The sequence below is a fragment of the Lithobates pipiens genome, unplaced genomic scaffold (assembly GCF_037356315.1).
Source record: "Lithobates pipiens isolate NorthernLeopardFrog02 unplaced genomic scaffold, aLitPip1_a1.2 Scaffold_30, whole genome shotgun sequence".
NCBI lineage: Eukaryota > Metazoa > Chordata > Amphibia > Anura > Ranidae > Lithobates > Lithobates pipiens.
The window spans coordinates 175,369,811-175,389,004 of NW_027507791.1; the positions used below are offsets into that span (position 1 = coordinate 175,369,811).

At 49.4% G+C, this 19,194-nt stretch overlaps 27 non-coding genes and 40 pseudogenes across 27 annotated transcripts; all 67 read right to left on the reverse strand.

Moving 5' to 3' along the window:
* Positions 1–4,123: 4,123 nt before the first annotated feature.
* LOC143949113 (5S ribosomal RNA) lies at positions 4,124–4,242 on the reverse strand (annotated as a pseudogene).
* Positions 4,243–4,352: 110 nt separating this feature from the next.
* Positions 4,353–4,470, reverse strand: LOC143952534 (5S ribosomal RNA). Its single transcript, XR_013267701.1, has one exon. It is a non-coding gene; the product is annotated as a 5S ribosomal RNA (ribosomal RNA).
* Positions 4,471–4,580: 110 nt separating this feature from the next.
* LOC143952492 (5S ribosomal RNA) lies at positions 4,581–4,699 on the reverse strand. Its single transcript, XR_013267663.1, has one exon. It is a non-coding gene; the product is annotated as a 5S ribosomal RNA (ribosomal RNA).
* A 101-nt stretch (positions 4,700–4,800) lies between these two features.
* LOC143946213 (5S ribosomal RNA) lies at positions 4,801–4,919 on the reverse strand (annotated as a pseudogene).
* A 101-nt stretch (positions 4,920–5,020) lies between these two features.
* On the reverse strand, positions 5,021–5,139 carry LOC143945826 (5S ribosomal RNA; annotated as a pseudogene).
* A 101-nt stretch (positions 5,140–5,240) lies between these two features.
* LOC143947470 (5S ribosomal RNA) lies at positions 5,241–5,359 on the reverse strand (annotated as a pseudogene).
* A 101-nt stretch (positions 5,360–5,460) lies between these two features.
* On the reverse strand, positions 5,461–5,579 carry LOC143946463 (5S ribosomal RNA; annotated as a pseudogene).
* Positions 5,580–5,680: 101 nt separating this feature from the next.
* On the reverse strand, positions 5,681–5,789 carry LOC143949621 (5S ribosomal RNA; annotated as a pseudogene).
* A 101-nt stretch (positions 5,790–5,890) lies between these two features.
* Positions 5,891–6,009, reverse strand: LOC143952696 (5S ribosomal RNA). The gene has a single exon (XR_013267848.1). It is a non-coding gene; the product is annotated as a 5S ribosomal RNA (ribosomal RNA).
* Positions 6,010–6,110: 101 nt separating this feature from the next.
* Positions 6,111–6,229, reverse strand: LOC143954614 (5S ribosomal RNA). The gene has a single exon (XR_013269589.1). It is a non-coding gene; the product is annotated as a 5S ribosomal RNA (ribosomal RNA).
* Positions 6,230–6,332: 103 nt separating this feature from the next.
* Positions 6,333–6,451, reverse strand: LOC143951000 (5S ribosomal RNA). Its single transcript, XR_013266313.1, has one exon. It is a non-coding gene; the product is annotated as a 5S ribosomal RNA (ribosomal RNA).
* Positions 6,452–6,552: 101 nt separating this feature from the next.
* On the reverse strand, positions 6,553–6,671 carry LOC143947725 (5S ribosomal RNA; annotated as a pseudogene).
* A 101-nt stretch (positions 6,672–6,772) lies between these two features.
* Positions 6,773–6,891, reverse strand: LOC143948657 (5S ribosomal RNA; annotated as a pseudogene).
* A 98-nt stretch (positions 6,892–6,989) lies between these two features.
* Positions 6,990–7,108, reverse strand: LOC143943977 (5S ribosomal RNA; annotated as a pseudogene).
* Positions 7,109–7,206: 98 nt separating this feature from the next.
* On the reverse strand, positions 7,207–7,325 carry LOC143950737 (5S ribosomal RNA). Its single transcript, XR_013266076.1, has one exon. It is a non-coding gene; the product is annotated as a 5S ribosomal RNA (ribosomal RNA).
* A 98-nt stretch (positions 7,326–7,423) lies between these two features.
* LOC143951694 (5S ribosomal RNA) lies at positions 7,424–7,542 on the reverse strand. The gene has a single exon (XR_013266942.1). It is a non-coding gene; the product is annotated as a 5S ribosomal RNA (ribosomal RNA).
* A 101-nt stretch (positions 7,543–7,643) lies between these two features.
* LOC143948832 (5S ribosomal RNA) lies at positions 7,644–7,762 on the reverse strand (annotated as a pseudogene).
* A 101-nt stretch (positions 7,763–7,863) lies between these two features.
* Positions 7,864–7,982, reverse strand: LOC143946225 (5S ribosomal RNA; annotated as a pseudogene).
* Positions 7,983–8,083: 101 nt separating this feature from the next.
* LOC143954050 (5S ribosomal RNA) lies at positions 8,084–8,202 on the reverse strand. The gene has a single exon (XR_013269076.1). It is a non-coding gene; the product is annotated as a 5S ribosomal RNA (ribosomal RNA).
* A 98-nt stretch (positions 8,203–8,300) lies between these two features.
* Positions 8,301–8,419, reverse strand: LOC143948585 (5S ribosomal RNA; annotated as a pseudogene).
* A 98-nt stretch (positions 8,420–8,517) lies between these two features.
* On the reverse strand, positions 8,518–8,636 carry LOC143946393 (5S ribosomal RNA; annotated as a pseudogene).
* A 101-nt stretch (positions 8,637–8,737) lies between these two features.
* LOC143953629 (5S ribosomal RNA) lies at positions 8,738–8,856 on the reverse strand. Its single transcript, XR_013268693.1, has one exon. It is a non-coding gene; the product is annotated as a 5S ribosomal RNA (ribosomal RNA).
* Positions 8,857–8,957: 101 nt separating this feature from the next.
* LOC143945660 (5S ribosomal RNA) lies at positions 8,958–9,076 on the reverse strand (annotated as a pseudogene).
* A 101-nt stretch (positions 9,077–9,177) lies between these two features.
* On the reverse strand, positions 9,178–9,296 carry LOC143948535 (5S ribosomal RNA; annotated as a pseudogene).
* A 101-nt stretch (positions 9,297–9,397) lies between these two features.
* On the reverse strand, positions 9,398–9,516 carry LOC143947316 (5S ribosomal RNA; annotated as a pseudogene).
* Positions 9,517–9,617: 101 nt separating this feature from the next.
* Positions 9,618–9,736, reverse strand: LOC143954030 (5S ribosomal RNA). The gene has a single exon (XR_013269058.1). It is a non-coding gene; the product is annotated as a 5S ribosomal RNA (ribosomal RNA).
* Positions 9,737–9,837: 101 nt separating this feature from the next.
* Positions 9,838–9,956, reverse strand: LOC143950185 (5S ribosomal RNA). The gene has a single exon (XR_013265611.1). It is a non-coding gene; the product is annotated as a 5S ribosomal RNA (ribosomal RNA).
* A 103-nt stretch (positions 9,957–10,059) lies between these two features.
* Positions 10,060–10,178, reverse strand: LOC143945439 (5S ribosomal RNA; annotated as a pseudogene).
* Positions 10,179–10,279: 101 nt separating this feature from the next.
* LOC143951707 (5S ribosomal RNA) lies at positions 10,280–10,398 on the reverse strand. The gene has a single exon (XR_013266954.1). It is a non-coding gene; the product is annotated as a 5S ribosomal RNA (ribosomal RNA).
* Positions 10,399–10,499: 101 nt separating this feature from the next.
* On the reverse strand, positions 10,500–10,618 carry LOC143943554 (5S ribosomal RNA; annotated as a pseudogene).
* Positions 10,619–10,719: 101 nt separating this feature from the next.
* LOC143945808 (5S ribosomal RNA) lies at positions 10,720–10,838 on the reverse strand. The gene has a single exon (XR_013265153.1). It is a non-coding gene; the product is annotated as a 5S ribosomal RNA (ribosomal RNA).
* Positions 10,839–10,939: 101 nt separating this feature from the next.
* On the reverse strand, positions 10,940–11,058 carry LOC143952020 (5S ribosomal RNA). The gene has a single exon (XR_013267237.1). It is a non-coding gene; the product is annotated as a 5S ribosomal RNA (ribosomal RNA).
* Positions 11,059–11,161: 103 nt separating this feature from the next.
* LOC143952996 (5S ribosomal RNA) lies at positions 11,162–11,280 on the reverse strand. Its single transcript, XR_013268119.1, has one exon. It is a non-coding gene; the product is annotated as a 5S ribosomal RNA (ribosomal RNA).
* Positions 11,281–11,381: 101 nt separating this feature from the next.
* On the reverse strand, positions 11,382–11,500 carry LOC143947362 (5S ribosomal RNA; annotated as a pseudogene).
* A 101-nt stretch (positions 11,501–11,601) lies between these two features.
* LOC143949844 (5S ribosomal RNA) lies at positions 11,602–11,720 on the reverse strand (annotated as a pseudogene).
* Positions 11,721–11,821: 101 nt separating this feature from the next.
* On the reverse strand, positions 11,822–11,940 carry LOC143946825 (5S ribosomal RNA; annotated as a pseudogene).
* Positions 11,941–12,041: 101 nt separating this feature from the next.
* LOC143950831 (5S ribosomal RNA) lies at positions 12,042–12,160 on the reverse strand. Its single transcript, XR_013266161.1, has one exon. It is a non-coding gene; the product is annotated as a 5S ribosomal RNA (ribosomal RNA).
* A 98-nt stretch (positions 12,161–12,258) lies between these two features.
* Positions 12,259–12,377, reverse strand: LOC143946406 (5S ribosomal RNA; annotated as a pseudogene).
* A 101-nt stretch (positions 12,378–12,478) lies between these two features.
* Positions 12,479–12,597, reverse strand: LOC143946721 (5S ribosomal RNA; annotated as a pseudogene).
* Positions 12,598–12,698: 101 nt separating this feature from the next.
* On the reverse strand, positions 12,699–12,817 carry LOC143944824 (5S ribosomal RNA; annotated as a pseudogene).
* Positions 12,818–12,918: 101 nt separating this feature from the next.
* LOC143944342 (5S ribosomal RNA) lies at positions 12,919–13,037 on the reverse strand (annotated as a pseudogene).
* Positions 13,038–13,138: 101 nt separating this feature from the next.
* On the reverse strand, positions 13,139–13,257 carry LOC143950119 (5S ribosomal RNA). The gene has a single exon (XR_013265551.1). It is a non-coding gene; the product is annotated as a 5S ribosomal RNA (ribosomal RNA).
* Positions 13,258–13,355: 98 nt separating this feature from the next.
* On the reverse strand, positions 13,356–13,474 carry LOC143954327 (5S ribosomal RNA). The gene has a single exon (XR_013269329.1). It is a non-coding gene; the product is annotated as a 5S ribosomal RNA (ribosomal RNA).
* A 101-nt stretch (positions 13,475–13,575) lies between these two features.
* On the reverse strand, positions 13,576–13,694 carry LOC143948449 (5S ribosomal RNA; annotated as a pseudogene).
* Positions 13,695–13,795: 101 nt separating this feature from the next.
* LOC143945817 (5S ribosomal RNA) lies at positions 13,796–13,914 on the reverse strand (annotated as a pseudogene).
* A 311-nt stretch (positions 13,915–14,225) lies between these two features.
* On the reverse strand, positions 14,226–14,344 carry LOC143954573 (5S ribosomal RNA). Its single transcript, XR_013269552.1, has one exon. It is a non-coding gene; the product is annotated as a 5S ribosomal RNA (ribosomal RNA).
* A 98-nt stretch (positions 14,345–14,442) lies between these two features.
* On the reverse strand, positions 14,443–14,561 carry LOC143946339 (5S ribosomal RNA; annotated as a pseudogene).
* Positions 14,562–14,662: 101 nt separating this feature from the next.
* Positions 14,663–14,781, reverse strand: LOC143953168 (5S ribosomal RNA). Its single transcript, XR_013268275.1, has one exon. It is a non-coding gene; the product is annotated as a 5S ribosomal RNA (ribosomal RNA).
* Positions 14,782–14,882: 101 nt separating this feature from the next.
* LOC143954572 (5S ribosomal RNA) lies at positions 14,883–15,001 on the reverse strand. The gene has a single exon (XR_013269551.1). It is a non-coding gene; the product is annotated as a 5S ribosomal RNA (ribosomal RNA).
* A 101-nt stretch (positions 15,002–15,102) lies between these two features.
* LOC143950806 (5S ribosomal RNA) lies at positions 15,103–15,221 on the reverse strand. The gene has a single exon (XR_013266139.1). It is a non-coding gene; the product is annotated as a 5S ribosomal RNA (ribosomal RNA).
* Positions 15,222–15,319: 98 nt separating this feature from the next.
* LOC143952830 (5S ribosomal RNA) lies at positions 15,320–15,438 on the reverse strand. Its single transcript, XR_013267969.1, has one exon. It is a non-coding gene; the product is annotated as a 5S ribosomal RNA (ribosomal RNA).
* A 101-nt stretch (positions 15,439–15,539) lies between these two features.
* On the reverse strand, positions 15,540–15,658 carry LOC143946533 (5S ribosomal RNA; annotated as a pseudogene).
* A 101-nt stretch (positions 15,659–15,759) lies between these two features.
* LOC143943580 (5S ribosomal RNA) lies at positions 15,760–15,878 on the reverse strand (annotated as a pseudogene).
* A 101-nt stretch (positions 15,879–15,979) lies between these two features.
* Positions 15,980–16,098, reverse strand: LOC143947743 (5S ribosomal RNA; annotated as a pseudogene).
* Positions 16,099–16,199: 101 nt separating this feature from the next.
* Positions 16,200–16,318, reverse strand: LOC143952620 (5S ribosomal RNA). Its single transcript, XR_013267780.1, has one exon. It is a non-coding gene; the product is annotated as a 5S ribosomal RNA (ribosomal RNA).
* Positions 16,319–16,629: 311 nt separating this feature from the next.
* On the reverse strand, positions 16,630–16,748 carry LOC143944553 (5S ribosomal RNA; annotated as a pseudogene).
* A 101-nt stretch (positions 16,749–16,849) lies between these two features.
* Positions 16,850–16,968, reverse strand: LOC143948156 (5S ribosomal RNA; annotated as a pseudogene).
* A 101-nt stretch (positions 16,969–17,069) lies between these two features.
* Positions 17,070–17,188, reverse strand: LOC143945577 (5S ribosomal RNA; annotated as a pseudogene).
* Positions 17,189–17,289: 101 nt separating this feature from the next.
* On the reverse strand, positions 17,290–17,408 carry LOC143953601 (5S ribosomal RNA). The gene has a single exon (XR_013268668.1). It is a non-coding gene; the product is annotated as a 5S ribosomal RNA (ribosomal RNA).
* Positions 17,409–17,506: 98 nt separating this feature from the next.
* LOC143945068 (5S ribosomal RNA) lies at positions 17,507–17,625 on the reverse strand (annotated as a pseudogene).
* A 101-nt stretch (positions 17,626–17,726) lies between these two features.
* On the reverse strand, positions 17,727–17,855 carry LOC143949163 (5S ribosomal RNA; annotated as a pseudogene).
* A 98-nt stretch (positions 17,856–17,953) lies between these two features.
* LOC143948474 (5S ribosomal RNA) lies at positions 17,954–18,072 on the reverse strand (annotated as a pseudogene).
* Positions 18,073–18,173: 101 nt separating this feature from the next.
* Positions 18,174–18,292, reverse strand: LOC143952274 (5S ribosomal RNA). Its single transcript, XR_013267467.1, has one exon. It is a non-coding gene; the product is annotated as a 5S ribosomal RNA (ribosomal RNA).
* Positions 18,293–18,393: 101 nt separating this feature from the next.
* Positions 18,394–18,502, reverse strand: LOC143948229 (5S ribosomal RNA; annotated as a pseudogene).
* A 101-nt stretch (positions 18,503–18,603) lies between these two features.
* Positions 18,604–18,722, reverse strand: LOC143949447 (5S ribosomal RNA; annotated as a pseudogene).
* A 98-nt stretch (positions 18,723–18,820) lies between these two features.
* On the reverse strand, positions 18,821–18,939 carry LOC143955036 (5S ribosomal RNA; annotated as a pseudogene).
* Positions 18,940–19,040: 101 nt separating this feature from the next.
* LOC143954392 (5S ribosomal RNA) lies at positions 19,041–19,159 on the reverse strand. The gene has a single exon (XR_013269388.1). It is a non-coding gene; the product is annotated as a 5S ribosomal RNA (ribosomal RNA).
* Positions 19,160–19,194: the final 35 nt, after the last annotated feature.

Here is a 19,194-nt window from a genome sequence, read left to right on the forward strand (position 1 = left end):
GATTGCACAACAACAAGCCTGGGACCCTTCATCCCCAACAGGTGTTTAGGTCCTAGAGTTCCTGCAGCTGGGTCTTGACAAAGGTCTTGGATCAAATACCCTGAAGGTGCATGTATCAGCTCTATCAGCCATAACGGGGGTGAAATTGGCACAAGAGCCTCTTATTTCTCAATTCCAGAAGGCCTGTCTAAAATTAAGACCTCCCAAAAAACCCTCCTTTCCAACTTGGGATCTTTCGGTAGTGGTGGATTTCCTACCCCGTGAACATGGCTGGTAAGAGTCATAAAGAAAGCTTACGCATCTAATCAAACTCAAGTACCTGAGGGCTTAAGGGCGCATTCTACAAGGGCGATGGTGACTTCCTGGGCAGCATACTGCAGAGTCTCCTCAGAAACCATCTCCAAAGCAGCCACATGGTCTTCAAAAAGCACTCCGCTAGGCTGTCCACGGTGGAATTTGGGAGAGCAATTATTCAGTCCAATTCCTCCATTCCTTGTAAATAGACTTCTTCTGCTCATATCCACCCAGTTTTGCGATTTATTCCCCATAGGTTTATGCTGCCATGAAGCGACAGGAAAACTGAAAATTGTACACTCACCTTCCGTAATTTTCCTTTCCTGTTGCATCTAATGGCAGCATACAGATGCCCACCCGTCTGAGGTGAGGTATCTGTATATTGAGAATACTGAGGCAGGGGCTCTCTCAAGATTTAATAGTCACACAGTCCTATCAGGTTGCGGGGGCGGAGCCACAACCCATAGGTGTATGCTGCCATGAGATGCAACAGGAAAGGAAAATTACAGAAGGTGAGTATACAATTTTCCGTTTTTTCTATGTTGGTTGAACTGGATAGACTTGTCTTTTTTTAACCAGATTAACTATGTAACATAGTAATGGAGTGAAATTACATTAACATGCTAAAGATTATATGATACTTATGACTTTAAACTTTGACTATAATATTAGATATGAAATTCATCTCCAAAGAAATCCAATAACGAAACCAACGTGCACTTCCCTACCGGGCCATAGTAAAATTACATCCTCTAATTTGTTGGGGGATATCTAAATGACGCCTGTAGCTACTAGCATCATTCAGATAGCATTCTTTCCGGCCAGCGATTCTGTGCACGATAAGAATGATCATAGCGGCAGTTCCACCGCTTGATCGTTCTTATAGGTGATGGGAGGGGATGTCCCCCCCTCCCGCCACCATCCGTTGCTTCTCAGGGCTTTCGGGGCCATCGGGGGCCCGGAGAAAGAATCACTCGCCGCCACATGACAAGCATAGAGATTTCTAGTGACCAGATGGTCATTAGTCCTATCTACGACCGTCGGAGGCCTGGGCGCAACATTGTGACATCACTCCAGGACCCCACATTCTAAACAAAGCAGCAATCACGGCTGTCAGCATGAAATGGGAGAATTTTTTTTCCGAATTCATGCTTTACAAAGGATGTTTACATTCATTGTAATATGAATAAAAGTGATCAAAAAAATGAAATGTAAAAATAGTGTAAAAATAAAAAATCCTGGGAATGTCCCGAGAAATTTGGGACAGTTGGCAACTATGGTTATACTGTGAATCTTTTCTTCCATGGTCTGTTGCAAAAGGGCTAGATCCGAGATAATCAAGTCAATCCTGGAATAGGAGTTATGTGGGGCTGAAAAGTGCGTATAGTAACGTTCAGAGGCATTCATGCAGGTTTTATACAGGTTGGAGACCTTGAGGAATGTTTTGATCTCCTACCTGTGTATTCTTTTAGAGGAGGAGCAGTCCATGGACTTATTTATTACACAATTCAAGTTGCCACATAGAAGTAAAGCTCCTCTACTATGTTTTTGTATACGCTGGTAGAGAGATTTTAAAAATGATGCTTGTCCTGTATTGGGTGCATACATGTTAACTATAGTGTATAATGTGTTGTTTAGCTCACATATCAGGATGATGTATCTACCTTTTGGGTCCATTAAGACTTCATGTTAAGAGAATGCTATATTTTTATGCACTGCAATTAGCGTGCCCCTTTTTTTTATGTGGCACATGCCTGGAATATATGTGGATAAGATTTGTCTGTGCATTTGGGTTGGTTGTTTTTTTGAAAAGTGGGTCTCCTGAACACACAGAATGTCTCCTTTCAGCTTTTTTACTTCTTGCCACATTGCTCTCTTTTGAATGGGCTGTTTAACACATTCACATTAATCAAAATTAATTTAATGGTCATTTGCAGTCCATGGGATCAATGCTAAATATGTAGCAATGGCAATAAATGTAGAGTGCAATATTTTTCATTTACCTGTAGGTGGCAGCATTGGGTAGGAGTGGAAATGCTGGTAGGTGGAATTTCTGATTACTTCTGCTTGGTCTGTACTTTTATACAGTGTCTCAGGCAGACGTTCTTTGCAGCTTAGTGGTGCATATGAAATACAGAAAACTGAAAGAAAAACAACAAAAAACAAGTGCAACGAGCATAACAAAACAGTATTTGCCTATTTCAGTGAAGTGCATATATGCTGTGAGAATTTACTTGCTTTTATGAAGGTTACCTTCTTCATTTCCCATGGATAGCTTTCTGCCACTCCTGGGGGAGTTTATGAGATGGTGGTGGAGTGTGGGGGCCCTCATCATCCGGAAGAAGCTTCCATTGCCCGGCTAGCTTTATGCCATTTTCAAGTTTGTTTTGTTGTCTTTTGTGACTATGATTTTAGTTAGAAATTCCCAGGTATAAGGAATTTTATTATTCTGCAGGAGTTTTGTCAGTGTTGCTAGGTTCCTGTGGGCTTGCATAGTGTGTTGTGAGATGTCAGAATAGACAGAGATGTCAGCATAGAGGTCAGGTAATGGGGAGTGTTTCCTGGAAAATCTTATAAATTCTTCTTTCACATGGGAAAAATGGATACGTACAATAACGTCCCTCGGGACATTATCTGGTAAGTGCTTTGGTTTGGGTAAGCGATGTGCACGATCTACAATCATCTCCCTCTCTGGTGTCTCAGGTAGCAGAGTAGATATGAATTTTTGCACATATGTCCTGAGATCTGCAGTTATTAAATCTTCAGTCACCCCCCTCAACTTTACCTTGTTTCTTCTAGAGTGGTCTGCATTCCATCAAATCCCTGTGCAGAGAGCCCATGTTTTTCATTTGGGTGTCAGTTAATGGTTGGTCCAGGGTAGGGAAGTTATGCATTTGTTCTATGAACTCCTTAGTGCTGTCCTGCGACATGTCCCCCTTGCTCACCTGGGTACTTGTGGTCCTCCGACTGCTTTTGTGACTCTTTTTGCGGGCTCTGCACTGGCGATGTTCCTGTGGAGGGCCTCCGGGTTTTCCCCCAGGGATGATGCCTGGTACCAGCTGTCCTTACTAGAGACCTGATCGCTGCAGCCGTGGCCTCGCCGCGAGTTATAGTCCTCGGCGCCATCTTGTGACCCACAAGTTTCCAGTCTGAAGAAATCTGTCAGCTTTCTTGGTCAACTCCCGGTTTTTCTTTTGTACATTTTGCAGGCTGAGGTTAGCTGGGATGGAGGGTAGTTAGTACCTTCTCACAATGCCGTCTGGCATCGCTGGATTGCACTGGATACTCTGAAAGCTCTCTCCTCACACTGCCATCAATTTGGCTGCTGGCCAAGCCCCCCCTTCACAGGAAATCTATGCTGCCTTCAAATTCCTTACGTCTGTCCATATCACTGTGATGTTTGTTTTTATTTTCTTATTGTCCATACCAAAATTATGAGCTTTTTTTTTCTTTATAGCCATGATCCCCTGCTCTCTTGTTGTATCTTGTAGTCTGTCTTTGGTGAGAGAAGTTTGTTCTGTCAGACATGGGTTCCTCCCATGCAATCCAGGCTGCTTAATTGGCACTATTATATCCCCACCCAACTCAGTATAAATTTAGACCTCCTATAGGGGGCAGGCAGTGGTTTGCACAGGCTGGGATTGCATTGGCAACTATCATCTTGGATACAGTATTCATATTGGATTAAGTATTACACTTCCGCTCAGCACTACAGCAAATGCACAAAGCAAAAATACACAACAGACTTCTACAGAACACTAATAAGACTACAGGTGACTTTATTTTAAAATGCAACAGGCCGTCGAAGGAGACAACCTACTGGGAAAAAAGCCTATGGCACCTGCTATTCCCAGGCTGTCTCCCATCCAGGTACTACCCAGGCCGGACCCTGCTTAGCATCTGAGATCAGACAAGATCCGGAGCATTCAGGGTGACATGGCCATAGGTGATCTTGCAGTCTACTTTCAACTCACTTGACAACCGCCAAGGAAATCACCTCGGGCAAACAAGAAGAAAAATGCAACAGGCCGTCGAAGGAGACAACCTACTGGGAAAAAAGCCTACGGCACCTGGAATTCCCAGGCGGTCTCCCATCCAGGTACTACCAGGCCCGACCCTGCTTAGCATCCGAGATCAGATGAGATCGGGCGCATTCAGGGTGATGTGGCTGTAGGCAATCTTGCAGTCTACCTTCAACTCTCTTGACAAGCGCCAAGGAGCTCACCTCAGGCAAACAAGAAGAAAAATGCAACAGGCCGTCGAAGGAGACAACCTACTGGGAAAAAAGCCTAGGGCACCTGGTATTCCCAGGCGGTCTCCCATCCAGGTACTAACCAGGCCCGACCCTGCTTAGCATCAGAGATCAGACGAGATCGGGCGCATTCAGGGTGATATGGCCGTAGGCGATTGTGCACCCAACTTTCAACTCTCTTGACAAAAGCCAAGGTGCTCAAACATGAGGAAAAATAAAACAGGTCGTTCCAAGCAAACAACAGGCTGGGAAAAAGCCTACGGCACCTGGTATTCCCAGGCGGTCTCCCATCCAGGTTGTAACCAGGCCCGACCCTGCTTAGCATCCGAGATCAGACGAGATCGGGCACATTCAGGGTGATGTGGCTGTAGGCGATTGTGTGCCCTACTTTCAACTCTCTTGACAAAAGCCAAGGTGCTCAAACAAGAGGAAAAATACAACAGGTCGTTCCAAGCAAACAACAGGCTGGGAAAAAACCTACGGCACCTGGTATTCCCAGGCGTTCTCCCATCCAGGTACTAACCAGGCCCAAACCTGCTTAGCATCCGAGATCAGATAAGATCAGGCGCATTCAGGGTGATGTGGCCGTAGGCGATTGTGCACCCTACTTTCAACTCTCTTGACAAAAGCCAAGGTGCTCAAACATGAGGAAAAATACAACAGGTCGTTCCAAGCAAACAACAGGCTGGGAAAAAGCCTACGGCACCTGGTATTCCCAGGCGGTCTGCCATCCAGGTTGTAACCAGGCCCGACCCTGCTTAGCAGCCGAGATCAGACGAGATCGGGCGCATTCAGGGTGATGTGGCTGTAGGCGATCGTGTGCCCTACTTTCAACTCTCTTGACAAAAGCCAAGGTGCTCAAACATGAGGAAAAATACAACAGGTCGTTCCAAGCAAACAACAGGCTGGGAAAAAACCTACGGCACCTGGTATTCCCAGGCGTTCTCCCATCTAAGTACTAACCAGGCACGACCCTGCTTACCATCTGAGATCAGACGAGATCGGGCGCATTCAGGGTGATGTGGCCGTAAGCGATCATGCACCCTACTTTCAACTCTCTTGACAAAAGCCAAGGTGCTCAAACATGAGGAAAAATACAACAGGTCGTTCCAAGCAAACAACAGGCTGGGAAAAAGCCTACAGCCCCTGGCATTCCCAGGCGGTCTCCCATCCAGGTAATAACCAGGCCCGACCCTGCTTAGCATTCGAGATCGGGCGCATTCAGGGTGATGTGGCCGTAGGTGATTGTGCACCCTACTTTCAAGTCTCTTGACAAAAGCCAAGGTGCTCAAACATGAGGAAAAATACAACAGGTCGTTCCAAGCAAACAACAGGCTGGGAAAAAGCCTACGGCACCTGGTATTCCCAGGCGGTCTCCCATCCAGGTACTAACCAGGCCCGACCCTGCTTAGCATCCGAGATTAGACGAGATCGGGCGCATTCAGGGTGATGTGGCCGTATGCGATTGTGCACCCTACTTTCAACTCTCTTGACAAAAGCCAAGGTGCTCAAACATGAGGAAAAATACAACAGGTCGTTCCAAGCAAACAACAGGCTGGCAAAAAGCCTACAGCACCTGGTATTCCCAGGCGGTCTCCCATCCAGGTACTAACCAGGTCCGACTCAGCTTAGCATCCGAGATCAGACGAGATCGGGCGCATTCAGGGTGATGTGGCCGTAGACATTCGTGCCCCCTACTTTCAACTCTCTTGACAAAAGCCAAGGTGCTCAAACATGAGGAAAAATACAACAGGTTGTACCAAGCAAACAACAGGATGTGGGAAAAAGCCTACAGCACCTGGTATTCCCAGGCGGTCTCCCATCCAGGTACTAACCAGGACCGACCCTGCTTAGCATCCGAGATCAGATGAGATCGGGTGCATTCAGGGTGATGTGGCTGTACGCGATCGTGTACCCTACTTTCAACTCTCTTGACAAAAGCCAAGGTGCTCAAACATGAGGAAAAATACCACAGGTCGTTCCAAGCAAACAACAGGCTGGGAAAAAGCCTACGGCACCTGGTATTTCCAGGCAGTCTCCGATCCAGGTACTAACCAGGCCCGACCCTGCTTAGCATCCGAGATCAGACAAAATCGGGCGCATTCAGGGTGATGTGGCTGTAGGCGATCGTGCATCTTACTTTCAACTCTCTTGACAAAAGCCAAGGTGCTCAAACATGAAGAGAAATACAACAGGTCGTTCCAAGCAAACAACAGGCTGGGAAAAAGCCTACAGCACCTCGTATTCCCAGGCGGTCTCCCATCCAGGTACTAACCATGCCAGACGCTGCTTAGCATACGAGATCAGACGAGATCAGGTGCATTCAGGGTGATGTGGCTGTAGGCGATCATGAATCCTACTTTCAACTCTCTTGACAAAAGACAAGGTGCTCAAACATGAGGAAAAATACAACATGTCGTTCCAAGCAAAAAGGCTGGGAAAAAGCCTACGGCCCCTGGTATTCCCAGGCGGTCTCCCAAACAGGTACTAACCAGGCCCGACCCTGCTTAGCATCCGAGATCAGATGAGATCGGATACATTCAGGGTGATGTGGCCATAAGCAATCATGCACCCTACTTTCAACTCTCTTGACAAAAGACAAGGTGCTCAAACATGAGGAAAAATACAACAGGTCGTTCCAAGCAAAAAGGCTGGGAAAAAGCCTACGGCCCCTGGTATTCCCAGGCGGTCTCCCAAACAGGTACTAACCAGGCCCAACCCTGCTTAGCATCCGAGATCAGATGAGATCGGGTACATTCAGGGTGATGTGGCCGTAGGCGATCGTGCACCCTACTTTCAACTCTCTTGACAAAAGCCAAGGTGCTCAAACATGAGGAAAAATACAACAGGTCGTTCCAAGCAAACAAGCTGGGAAAAAGCCTACGGCACCTGGTATTCCCAGGCAGTCTCCCATCCAGGTACTAACCAGGCCCGACTCTGCTTAGCATCCGAGATCAGACGAGATCGGGCGCATTCAGGGTGATGTGGCCGTAGGCAATCGTGCATCCTACTTTCAACTCTCTTGACAAAAGCTAAGGTGCTCAAACATGAGGAAAAATAAAACAGGTAGTTCCAAGCAAACAACAGGCTGGGAAAAAGCCTACAGCACCTGGTATTCCTATGCGGTCTCCCATCCAGGTACTAACCAGGACCAAACCTGCTTAGCATCCGATATCAGATAAGATTGGGCACATTCAGGGTGATGTGGCCATAGGCGATCGTGCACCCTACTTTCAACTCTCTTGACAAAAGCCAAGGTGCTCAAACATGAGGAAAAATACAACAGGTCGTTCCAAGCAAACAACAGGCTGGGAAAAAGCCTACGGCACATGGTATTCCCAGGCAGTCTCCCATCCAGGTACTAACCAGACCCGACCCTGCTTAGCATCCGAGATCAGACGAGATCGGGCACATTCAGGGTGATGTGGCTGTAGGCGATTGTGCACCCTACTTTCAACTCTCTTGACAAAAGCCAAGCTGCTCAAACATGAGGAAAAATACAACAGGTCATTCCAAGCAAACAACAGGCTGGGAAAAAGCCTACAGCACCTGGTATTCCCATGCGGTCTCCCATCCAGGTACTAACCAGGCCCAAACCTGCTTAGCATCCGAGATCAGACAAGATCGGGCGCATTCAGGGTGATGTGGCCATAGGCGATCGTGCACCCTACTTTCAACTCTCTTGACAAAAGCCAAGGTGCTCAAACATGAGGAAAAATACAACAGGTCGTTCCAAGCAAAAAGGCTGGGAAAAAGCCTACGGCACCTGGTATTTCCAGGCTGTCTCCCATCCAGATACTAACCAGGCCCGACCCTGCTTAGCATCCGAGATCAGACGAAATAAGGCGCATTGAGGGTGATGTGGCCATAGGCGATTGTACACCCTACTTTCAACTCTCTTGACAAAAGCCAAGGTGCTCAAACATGAGGAAAAATACAACAGGTCGTTCCATGCAAACAGGCTGGGAAAAAGCCTACGGCACCTGGTATTCACAAGCGGTCTCCCATCCAGGTAGTAACCAAGCCCGACCCTGCTAAGCATCCGAGATCACACGAGATCGGGTGCATTCAGGGTGATGTGGCCATAGGCGATCATGCTCCCCACTTTCAACTCTCTTGACAAAAGCCAAGGTGCTCAAACATGAGGAAAAATACAACAGGTCATTCCAAGCAAACAACAGGCTGGGAAAAAGCCTACGGCACCTGGTATTCCCAGGCGGTCTCCCATCCAGGTACTAAACAGGCCCGACCCTGCTTAGCATCCAAGATCAGACAAGATCGGGCGCATTCAGGGTGATGTGGCCGTAGGCGATTGTGGGGCCTACTTTCACCTCTCTTGACAAAAGCCAAGGTGCTCAAACATGAGGAAAAATACAACAGGTCGTTCCAAGCAAACAACAGGCTGGGAAAAAGCCTATGGCACCTGGTATTCCCAGGCGGTCTCCCATCCAGGTACTAACCAGGCCTGACCCTGCTTAGCATCCGAGATCAGACTAGATCGGGCGCATTCAGGGTGATGTGGCCGTATGCGATTGTGTACCCTACTTTCAACTCTCCTGACAAAAGCCAAGGTGCTCAAACATGAGGAAAAATACAACAGGTCGTTCCAAGCAAACAATAGGCTGGGAAAAAGCCTACAGCACCTAGTATTCCCAGGTTGTCTCCCATCCAGGTACTAACCGGGCCCGACGCTGCTTAGCATACGAGATCAGACGAGATCGGGTGCATTCAGGGTGATGTGGCTTTAGACAATCATGCACCCTACTTTCAACTCTCTTGACAAAAGCCAAGGAGCTCAAACATGAGGAAAAATACCACAGGTCGTTCCAAGCAAACAACAGGCTGGGAAAAAGCCTACAGCACCTCGTATTCCCAGGCGGTCTCCCATCCAGGTACTAACCGGGCCCGACGCTGCTTAGCATACGAGATCAGACTAGATCGGGTGCATTCAGGGTGATGTGGCTGTAGACGATCATGCACCCTACTTTCAACTCTCTTGACAAAAGCCAAGGAGCTCAAACATGAGGAAAAATACAACAGGTCGTTCCAAGCAAACAACAGGCTGGGAAAAAGCCTACGGCACATGGTATTCCCAGGCGGTCCCCCATCCAGGTACTAACCGGGCCCGACCCTGCTTAGCATCCGAGATCAGACGAGATCGGGCGCATTCAGGGTGATGTGGCTGTAGGCGATAATGCAGCCTACTTTCAACTCTCTTGACAAAAGCCAAGGTGCTCAAACATGAGGAAAAATACAACAGGTCGTTCCAAGCAAACAACAGGCTGGCAAAAAGCCTACAGCACCTGGTATTCCCAGGCGGTCTCCCATCCAGGTACTAACCAGGCCCGACTCTGCTTAGCATCCGAGATCAGACGAGATCGGGCGCATTCAGGGTGATGTGGCCGTAGGCGTTTGTACACCCTACTTTCAACTCTCTTGACAAAAGCCAAGGTGCTCAAACATGAGGAAAAATACAACAGGTTGTTCCAAGCAAACAACAGGATGTGGGAAAAAGCCTACAGCACCTGGTATTCCAAGGCGGTCTCCCATCCAGGTACTAACCAGGACCGACCCTGCTTAGCATCCGAGATGAGACGAGATCGGGCGCATTCAGGGTGATGTGGCTGTAGGCGATCGTGCATCCTACTTTCAACTCTCTTGACAAAAGCCAAGGTGCTCAAACATGAGGAAAAATAAAACAGGTCGTTCCAAGCAAACAACAGGCTGGGAAAAAGCCTACAGCACCTGGTATTCCCAGGCGTTCTCCCATCCAGGTACTAACCAGGCCCGACCCTGCTTAGCATCCGAGATCAGACGAGATCGGGCGCATTCAGGGTGATGTGGCTGTAGGCAATCGTGCATCCTACTTTCAACTCTCTTGACAAAAGCCAAGGTGCTCAAACATGAGGAAAAATACAACAGGTCGTTCCAAGCAAACAACAGGCTGGGAAAAAGCCTACGGCCCCTGGTATTCCCAGGCGGTCTCCCATCCAGGTACTAACCAGGCCCGTCCCTGCTTAGCATCCGAGATCAGACGAGATCGGGGGCATTCAGAGTGATGCGGCCATAGGCGATCATGCACCCTACATTCAACTCTCTTGACAAAAGCCAAGGTGCTCAAACATGAGGAAAAATACAACAGGTCGTTCCAAGCAAACAACAGGCTGGGAAAAAGCCTACGGCACCTGGTATTCCCAGGCGGTCTCCCATCCAGGTACTAACCAGGCCCGACCCTGCTTAGCATCCGAGATCAGACGAGATCGGGCGCATTCAGGGTGGTGCGGCCGTATGCGATTGTGCACCCTACTTTCAACTCTCTTGACAAAAGCCAAGGTGCTCAAACATGAGGAAAAATACAACAGGTCGTTCCAAGCAAACAACAGGCTGGCAAAAAGCCTACAGCACCTGGTATTCCAAGGCGGTCTCCCATCCAGGTACTAACCAGGCCCGACTCTGCTTAGCATCCGAGATCAGACGAGATCGGGCGCATTCAGGGTGATGTGGCCGTAGGCGTTTGTGCACCCTACTTTCAACTCTCTTGACAAAAGCCAAGGTGCTCAAACATGAGGAAAAATACAACAGGTTGTTCCAAGCAAACAACAGGATGTGGGAAAAAGCCTACAGCACCTGGCATTCCCAGGCGGTCTCCTATCCAGGTACTAACCAGGCCCGACCCTGCTTAGCATCCGAGATCAGACGAGATCGGGCGCATTCAGGATGATGTGGCTGTAGGCGATCGTGCAACCTACTTTCAACTCTCTTGACAAAATCCAAGGTGCTCAAACATGAGGAAAAATACCACAGGTCGTTCCAAGCAAACAACAGGCTGGGAAAAGGCCTACGGCACCTGGTAGTCCCAGGCAGTCTCCCATCCAGGTACTAACCAGGCCCGACGCTGCTTAGCATCCGAGATCAGACGAGATCGGGCGCATTCAGGGTGATGTGGCTGTATGCGATTGTGCACCCTACTTTCAACTCTCTTGACAAAAGCCAAGGTACTCAAACATGAGGAAAAATACAACAGGTTGTTCCAAGCAAACAACAGGCTGGGAAAAAGCCTAGAGCACCTCGTATTCCCAGGCGGTCTCCCATCCAGGTACTAACCATGCCAGACGCTGCTTAGCATACGAGATCAGACGAGATCGGGTGCATTCAGGGTGATGTGGCTGTAGTCGATCATGCATCCTACTTTCAACTCTCTTGACAAAAGCCAAGGTGCTCAAACATGATGAAAAATACAACAGGTCGTTCCAAGCAAACAACAGGCTGGGAAAAAGCCTACGTCACATGGTATTCCCAGGCGGTCTCCCATCCAGGTACTAACCAGGCCCGACACTGCTTAGCATCCGAGATCAGATGAGATCAGGCGCATTCAGGGTGATGTGGCTGTAGGCGATCGTGCACCCTACTTTCAACTCTCTAGACAAAAGCCAAGGTGCTCAAACATGAGGAAAAATACAACAGGTCGTTCCAAGCAAACAACAGGCTGGGAAAAAGCCTACGGCCCCTGGTATTCCCAGGTGGTCTCCCATACAGGTAGTAACCAGGCCCGACCCTGCTTAGCATCCGAGATCAGATGAGATCGGGTGCATTCAGGGTGATATGGCCATAGGCGATCGTTCACCCTACTTTCAACTCTCTTGACAAAAGCCAAGGTGCTCAAACATGAGGAAAAATACAACAGGTCGATCCAAGCAAACAGGCTGGGAAAAAGCCTACGGCACCTGGTATTCCCAGGCGGTCTCCCATCCAGGTACTAACCAGGAGCGACTCTGCTTAGCATCGGAGATCAGACGAGATCGGGCGCATCCAGGGTGATGTGGCCGTAGGTGATCGTGCACGCTACTTTCAACTCTCTTGACAAAAGCCAAGGTGCTCAAACATGAGGAAAAATACAACAGGTCGTTCCAAGCAAACAACAGGCTGGGAAAAAGCCTACGGCCCCTGGTATTCCCAGGCAGTCTCCCATACAGATACTAACCAGGCCCGACTCTGCTTAGCATCCGAGATCAGATGAGATCGGGCGCATTCAGGGTGATGTGGCTGTAGGCGATTGTGCATCCTACTTTCAACTCTCTTGACAAAAGCCAAGGTACTCAAACATGAGGAAAAATACAACAGGTCGTTCCAAGCAAACAACAGGCTGGGAAAAAGCCTACGTCACATGGTATTCCCAGGCGGTCTCCCATCCAGGTACTAACCAGGCCCGATCCTGCTTAGCATCCGAGATCAGATGAGATCAGGCGCATTCAGGGTGATGTGGCCGTAGGCGATCGTGCATCCTACTTTCAACACTCTTGACAAAAGCCAAGGTACTCAAACATGAGGAAAAATACAACAGGTTGTTCCAAGCAAACAACAGGCTGGGAAAAAGCCTACGGCACATGGTATTCCCAGGCGGTCTCCCATCCAGGTACTAACCAGGCCTGACCCTGCTTAGCATCCGAGATCAGACGAGATCGGGCGCATTCAGGGTGATGTGGCTGTAGGCGATCGTGCACCCTACTTTCAACTCTCTTGACAAAAGCCAAGGTGCTCAAACATGAGGAAAAATACAACAGGTCGTTCCAAGCAAACAACAGGCTGGGAAAAAGCCTACGGCCCCTGGTATTCCCAGGCGGTCTCCCATACAGGTAGTAACCAGGCCCGACCCTGCTTAGCATCCGAGATCAGATGAGATCGGGTGCATTCAGGGTGATATGGCCGTAGGCGATTGTGCACCCTACTTTCAACTCTCTTGACAAAAGCCAAGGTGCTCAAACATGAGGAAAAATACAACAGGTCGATCCAAGCAAACAGGCTGGGAAAAAGCCTACGGCACCTGGTATTCCCAGGCGGTCTCCCATCCAGGTACTAACCAGGCCCGACCCTGCTTAGCATGCGAGATCAGATGAGATCAGGCGCATTCAGGGTGATGTGGCTGTAGGCGATTGTGCATCCTACTTTCAACTCTCTTGACAAAAGCCAAGGTACTCAAACATGAGGAAAAATATAACAGGTTGTTCCAAGCAAACAACAGGCTGGGAAAAAGCCTACAGCACATCGTATTCCCAGGCGGTCTCCCATCCAGGTACTAACCATGCCAGAAGCTGCTTAGCATACGAGATCAGACGAGATCGGGTGCATTCAGGGTGATGTGGCTGTAGGCGATCATGCACCCTACTTTCAACTCTCTTGACAAAAGCCAAGGTGCTCAAACATGAGGAAAAATACAACAGGTCGTTCCAAGCAAACAACAGGCTGGGAAAAAGCCTACGGCCCCTGGTATTCCCAGGCGGTCTCCCATACAGGTAGTAACCAGGCCCGACGCTGCTTAGCATCCGAGATCAGATGAGATCGGACGCATTCAGGGTGATGTGGCCGTAGGCGATCGTGCACCCTACTTTCAACTCTCTTGACAAAAGCCAAGGTGCTCAAACATGAGGAAAAATACAACAGGTCGTTCCAAGCAAACAACAGGCTGGGAAAAAGCCTACGGCACATGGTATTCCCAGGCGGTCTCCCATCCAGGTAATAACCAGGCCCGACCCTGCTTAGCATCCGAGATCAGACGCATTCAGGGTGATGTGGCTGTAAGCAATCATGCACCCTACTTTCAACTCTCTTGAAAAAAGCCAAGGTGCTCAAACATGAGGAAAAATACAACAGGTCGTTCCAAGCAAACAACAGGCTGGGAAAAAGCCTACGGCCCCTGGTATTCCCAGGCGGTCTCCCATACAGGTACTAACCAGGCCCGACGCTGCTTAGCATCCGAGATCAGATGAGATCGGGCACATTCAGGGTGATGTGGCCGTAGGCGAGTGTGCACCCTACTTTCAACTCTCTTGACAAAAGCCAAGGTGCTCAAACATGAGGAAAAATACAACAGGTCGTTCCAAGCAAAAAGGCTGGGAAAAAGCCTACGGCACCTGGTATTCCCAGGCGGTCTCCCATCCAGGTACTAAAAAGGCCGGACTCTGCTTAGCATCCGAGATCAGACGAGATCGGGCGCATTCAGGGTGATGTGGCCGTAGGCAATCGTGCCCCCTACTTTCAACTCTCTTGACAAAAGCCAAGGTGCTCAAACATGAGGAAAAATAAAACAGGTCGTTCCAAGCAAACAACAGGCTGGGAAAAAGCCTACAGCACCTGGCATTCCCACGTGGTCTCCCATCCAGGTACTAACCAGGCCCAAACCTGCTTAGCATCCGAGATCAGATAAGATCGGGCGCATTCAGGGTGATGTGGCCGTAGGCGATCGTGCACCCTACATTCAACTCTCTTGACAAAAGCCAAGGTGCTCAAACATGAGGAAAAATACAACAGGTCGTTCCAAGAAAACAACAGGCTGGGAAAAAGCCTACGGCACCTTGTATTCCCAGGCGGTCTCCCATCCAGGTACTAACCAGGCCCGAACCTGCTTAGCATCCGAGATCAGATGAGATCGGGCACATTCAGGGTGATGTGGCCGTAGGCGATCATCCACCCTACTTTCAACTCTCTTGACAAAAGCCAAGGTGCTCAAACATGAGGAAAAATACAACAGGTCGTTCCAAGCAAACAACAGGCTGGGAAAAAGCCTACGGCCCCTGGTATTCCCAGGCGGTCTCCCATACAGGTACTAACCAGGCCCGACCCTGCTTAGCATCCGAGATCAGATGAGATCGGGTGCATTCAGGGTGATATGGCCGTAGGCGATCGTGCACCCTACTTTCAACTCTCTTGACAAAAGCCAAGGTGCTCAAACATGAGGAAAAATACAACAGGTCGATCCAAGCAAACAGGCTGGGAAAAAGCCTACGGCACCTGGTATTCCCAGGCGGTCTCCCATCCAAGTACTAACCAGGCCCAACTCTGTTTAGCATCCGAGATCAGACGAGATCGGGCACATCCAGGGTGATGTGGCCGTAGGTGATCGTGCACGCTACTTTCAACTCTCTTGACAAAAGCCAAGGTGCTCAAACATGAGGAAAAATACAACAGGTCGTTCCAAGCAAACAACAGGCTGGGAAAAAGCCTACGGCCCCTGGTATTCACAGGCAGTCTCCCATACAGATACTAACCAGGCCCGACCCTGCTTAGCATCCGAGATCAGATGAGATCGGGCGCATTCAGGGTGATGTGGCTGTAGGCGATTGTGCATCCTACTTTCAACTCTCTTGACAAAAGCCAAGGTACTCAAACATGAGGAAAAATACAACAGGTCGTTCCAAGCAAACAACAGGCTGGGAAAAAGCCTACGTCACATGGTATTCCCAGGCGGTCTCCCATTCAGGTACTAACCAGGCCCGACCCTGCTTAGCATCCGAGATCAGATGAGATCAGGCGCATTCAGGGTGATGTGGCCGTAGGCGATCGTGCATCCTACTTTCAACTCTCTTGACAAAAGCCAAGGTACTCAAACATGAGGAAAAATACAACAGGTTGTTCCAAGCAAACAACAGGCTGGGAAAAAGCCTACGGCACATGGTATTCCCGGGCGGTCTCCCATCCAGGTACTAACCAGGCCTGACCCTGCTTAGCATCCGAGATGAGATGAGATCGGGCGCATTCAGGGTGATGTGGCTGTAGGCGATCGTGCACCCTACATTCAACTCTCTTGACAAAAGCCAAGGTGCTCAAACATGAGGAAAAATACAACAGGTCGTTCCAAGCAAACAACAGGCTGGGAAAAAGCCTACGGCCCCTGGTATTTCCAGGCGGTCTCCCATACAGGTAGTAACCAGGCCCGACCCTGCTTAGCATCCGAGATCAGATGAGATCGGGTGCATTCAGGGTGATATGGCCGTAGGCGATCGTGCACCCTACTTTCAACTCTCTTGACAAAAGCCAAGGTGCTCAAACATGAGGAAAAATACAACAGGTCGATCCAAGCAAACAACAGGCTGGGAAAAAGCCTACGGCACATGGTATTCCCAGGCGGTCTCCCATCCAGGTAATAACCAGGCCCGACCCTGCTTAGCATCCGAGATCAGACGCATTCAGGGTGATGTGGCTGTAAGCAATCATGCACCCTACTTTCAACTCTCTTGAAAAAAGCCAAGGTGCTCAAACATGAGGAAAAATACAACAGGTCGTTCCAAGCAAACAACAGGCTGGGAAAAAGCCTACGGCCCCTGGTATTCCCAGGCGGTCTCCCATACAGGTACTAACCAGGCCCGACGCTGCTTAGCATCCGAGATCAGATGAGATCGGGCACATTCAGGGTGATGTGGCCGTAGGTGATCGTGCACGCTACTTTCAACTCTCTTGACAAAAGCCAAGGTGCTCAAACATGAGGAAAAATACAACAGGTTGTTCCAAGCAAACAACAGGCTGGGAAAAAGCCTACAGCACCTCGTATTCCCAGGCGGTCTCCCATCCAGGTACTAACCATGCCAGACGCTGCTTAGCATACGAGATCAGACGAGATCGGGTGCATTCAGGGTGATGTGGCTGTAGGCGATCGTGCCCCCTACTTTCAACTCTCTTGACAAAAGCCAAGGTGCTCAAACATGAGGAAAAATAAAACAGGTCGTTCCAAGCAAACAACAGGCTGGGAAAAAGCCTACAGCACCTGGTATTCCCACGCGTTCTCCCATCCAGGTACTAACCAGGCGCAAACCTGCTTAGCATCCGAGATCAGATAAGATCGGGCGCATTCAGGGTGATGTGGCCGTAGGCGATCGTGCACCCTACATTCAACTCTCTTGACAAAAGCCAAGGTGCTCAAACATGAGGAAAAATACAACAGGTCGTTCCAAGCAAACAACAGGCTGGGAAAAAGCCTACGGCACCTTGTATTCCCAGGCGGTCTCCCATCCAGGTACTAACCAGGCCCGACCCTGCTTAGCATCCGAGATCAGATGAGATTGGGCGCATTCAGGGTGATGTGGCCGTAGGCGATCTACCACCCTACTTTCAACTCTCTTGACAAAAGCCAAGGTGCTCAAACATGAGGAAAAATACAACAGGTCGATCCAAGCAAACAGGCTGGGAAAAAGCCTACGGCCCCTGGTATTCCCAATCAGTCTCCCATACAGGTACTAACCAGGCCCGACCCTGCTTAGTATCCGAGATCAGATGAGATCGGGCGCATTCAGGGTGATGTGGCCGTAGGCGATCGTGCACCCTACTTTCAACTCTCTTGACAAAAGCCAAGGTGCTCAAACATGAGGAAAAATATAACAGGTCGTTCCAAGCAAACAACAGGCTGGGAAAAAGCCTACGGCACATGGTATTCCCAGGCGGTCTCCCATCCAGGTACTAACCAGGCCCATCACTGCTTAGCATCCGAGATCAGACGAGATCAGGCGCGATCAGGCGCATTCAGGGTGTTGTGGCTGTAGGCAATCATGCCCCCTACTTTCAACTCTCTTGACAAAAGCCAAGGTGCTCAAACATGAGGAAAAATAAAACAGGTCGTTCCAAGCAAAAAGGCTGGGAAAAAGCCTACGGCACCTGGTATTCCCAGGCGGTCTCCCATCCAGGTACTAAAAAGGCCCGACTCTGCTTAGCATCCGAGATCCGACGAGATTGTGCACATTCAGGGTGATATGGCCGTAGGTGATCGTGCCCACTACTTTCAACTCTCTTGACAAAAGCCAAGGTGCTCAAACATGAGGAAAAATAAAACAGGTCGTTCCAAGCAAACAACAGGCTGGGAAAAAGCCTACAGCACCTGGTATTCCCACGCGGTCTCCCATCCAGGTACTAACCAGGCCCAAACCTGCTTAGCATCCGAGATCAGATAAGATCGGGCGCATTCAGGGTGATGTGGCCGTAGGCGATTGTGCACCCTTCATTCAACAGTCTTGACAAAAGCCAAGGTGCTCAAACATGAGGAAAAATACAACAGGTCGTTCCAAGCAAACAACAGGCTGGGAAAAAGCCTACGGCACCTTGTATTCCCAGGCGGTCTCCCATCCAGGTACTAACCAGGCCCGACCCTGCTTAGCATCTGAGATCAGACGCATTCAGGGTGGTGTGGCCATAGGCGATTGTACACCCTACTTTAAACTCTCTTGACAAAATTCAAGGTGCTCAAACATGAGGAAAAATACAACAAGTCGTTCCAAGCAAACAACAGGCTGGGAAAAAGCCTACGGCACATGGTATTCCCAGGCGGTCTCCCATCCAGGTACTAACTAGGCCCGACCCTGCTTAGCATGCGAGATCAGACAAGATCGGGCGCATTCAGGGTGATGCAGCCGGAGGTGATCGTGCACCCTACTTTCAACTCTCTTGACAAAAGCCAAGGTGCTCAAACATGAGGAAAAATACAACAGGTTGTTCCAAGCAAACAGGCTGGGAAAAAGCCTACGGCACCTGGTATTCACAGGCGGTCTCCCATCCAGGTAGTAACCAAGCCCGACCCTGCTTAGCATCCAAGATCAGATGAGATCGGGCGCATTCAGGGTGATGTGGCCGTAGGCAATTGTGCTCCCCACTTTCAACTCTCTTGACAAAAGCCAAGGTGCTCAAACATGCGGAAAAATACAACAGGTCATTCCAAGCAAACAACAGGCTGCGAAAAAGCCTACGGCACCTGGTATTCCCAGGCTGTCTCCCATCCAGGTACTAACCAGGCCCGACCCTGCTTAGCATCCGAGATCAGACGAGATCGGGCGCATTCAGGGTGATGTGGCTGTAGGCGATTGTGCACCCTACTTTCAACTCTCTTGACAAAA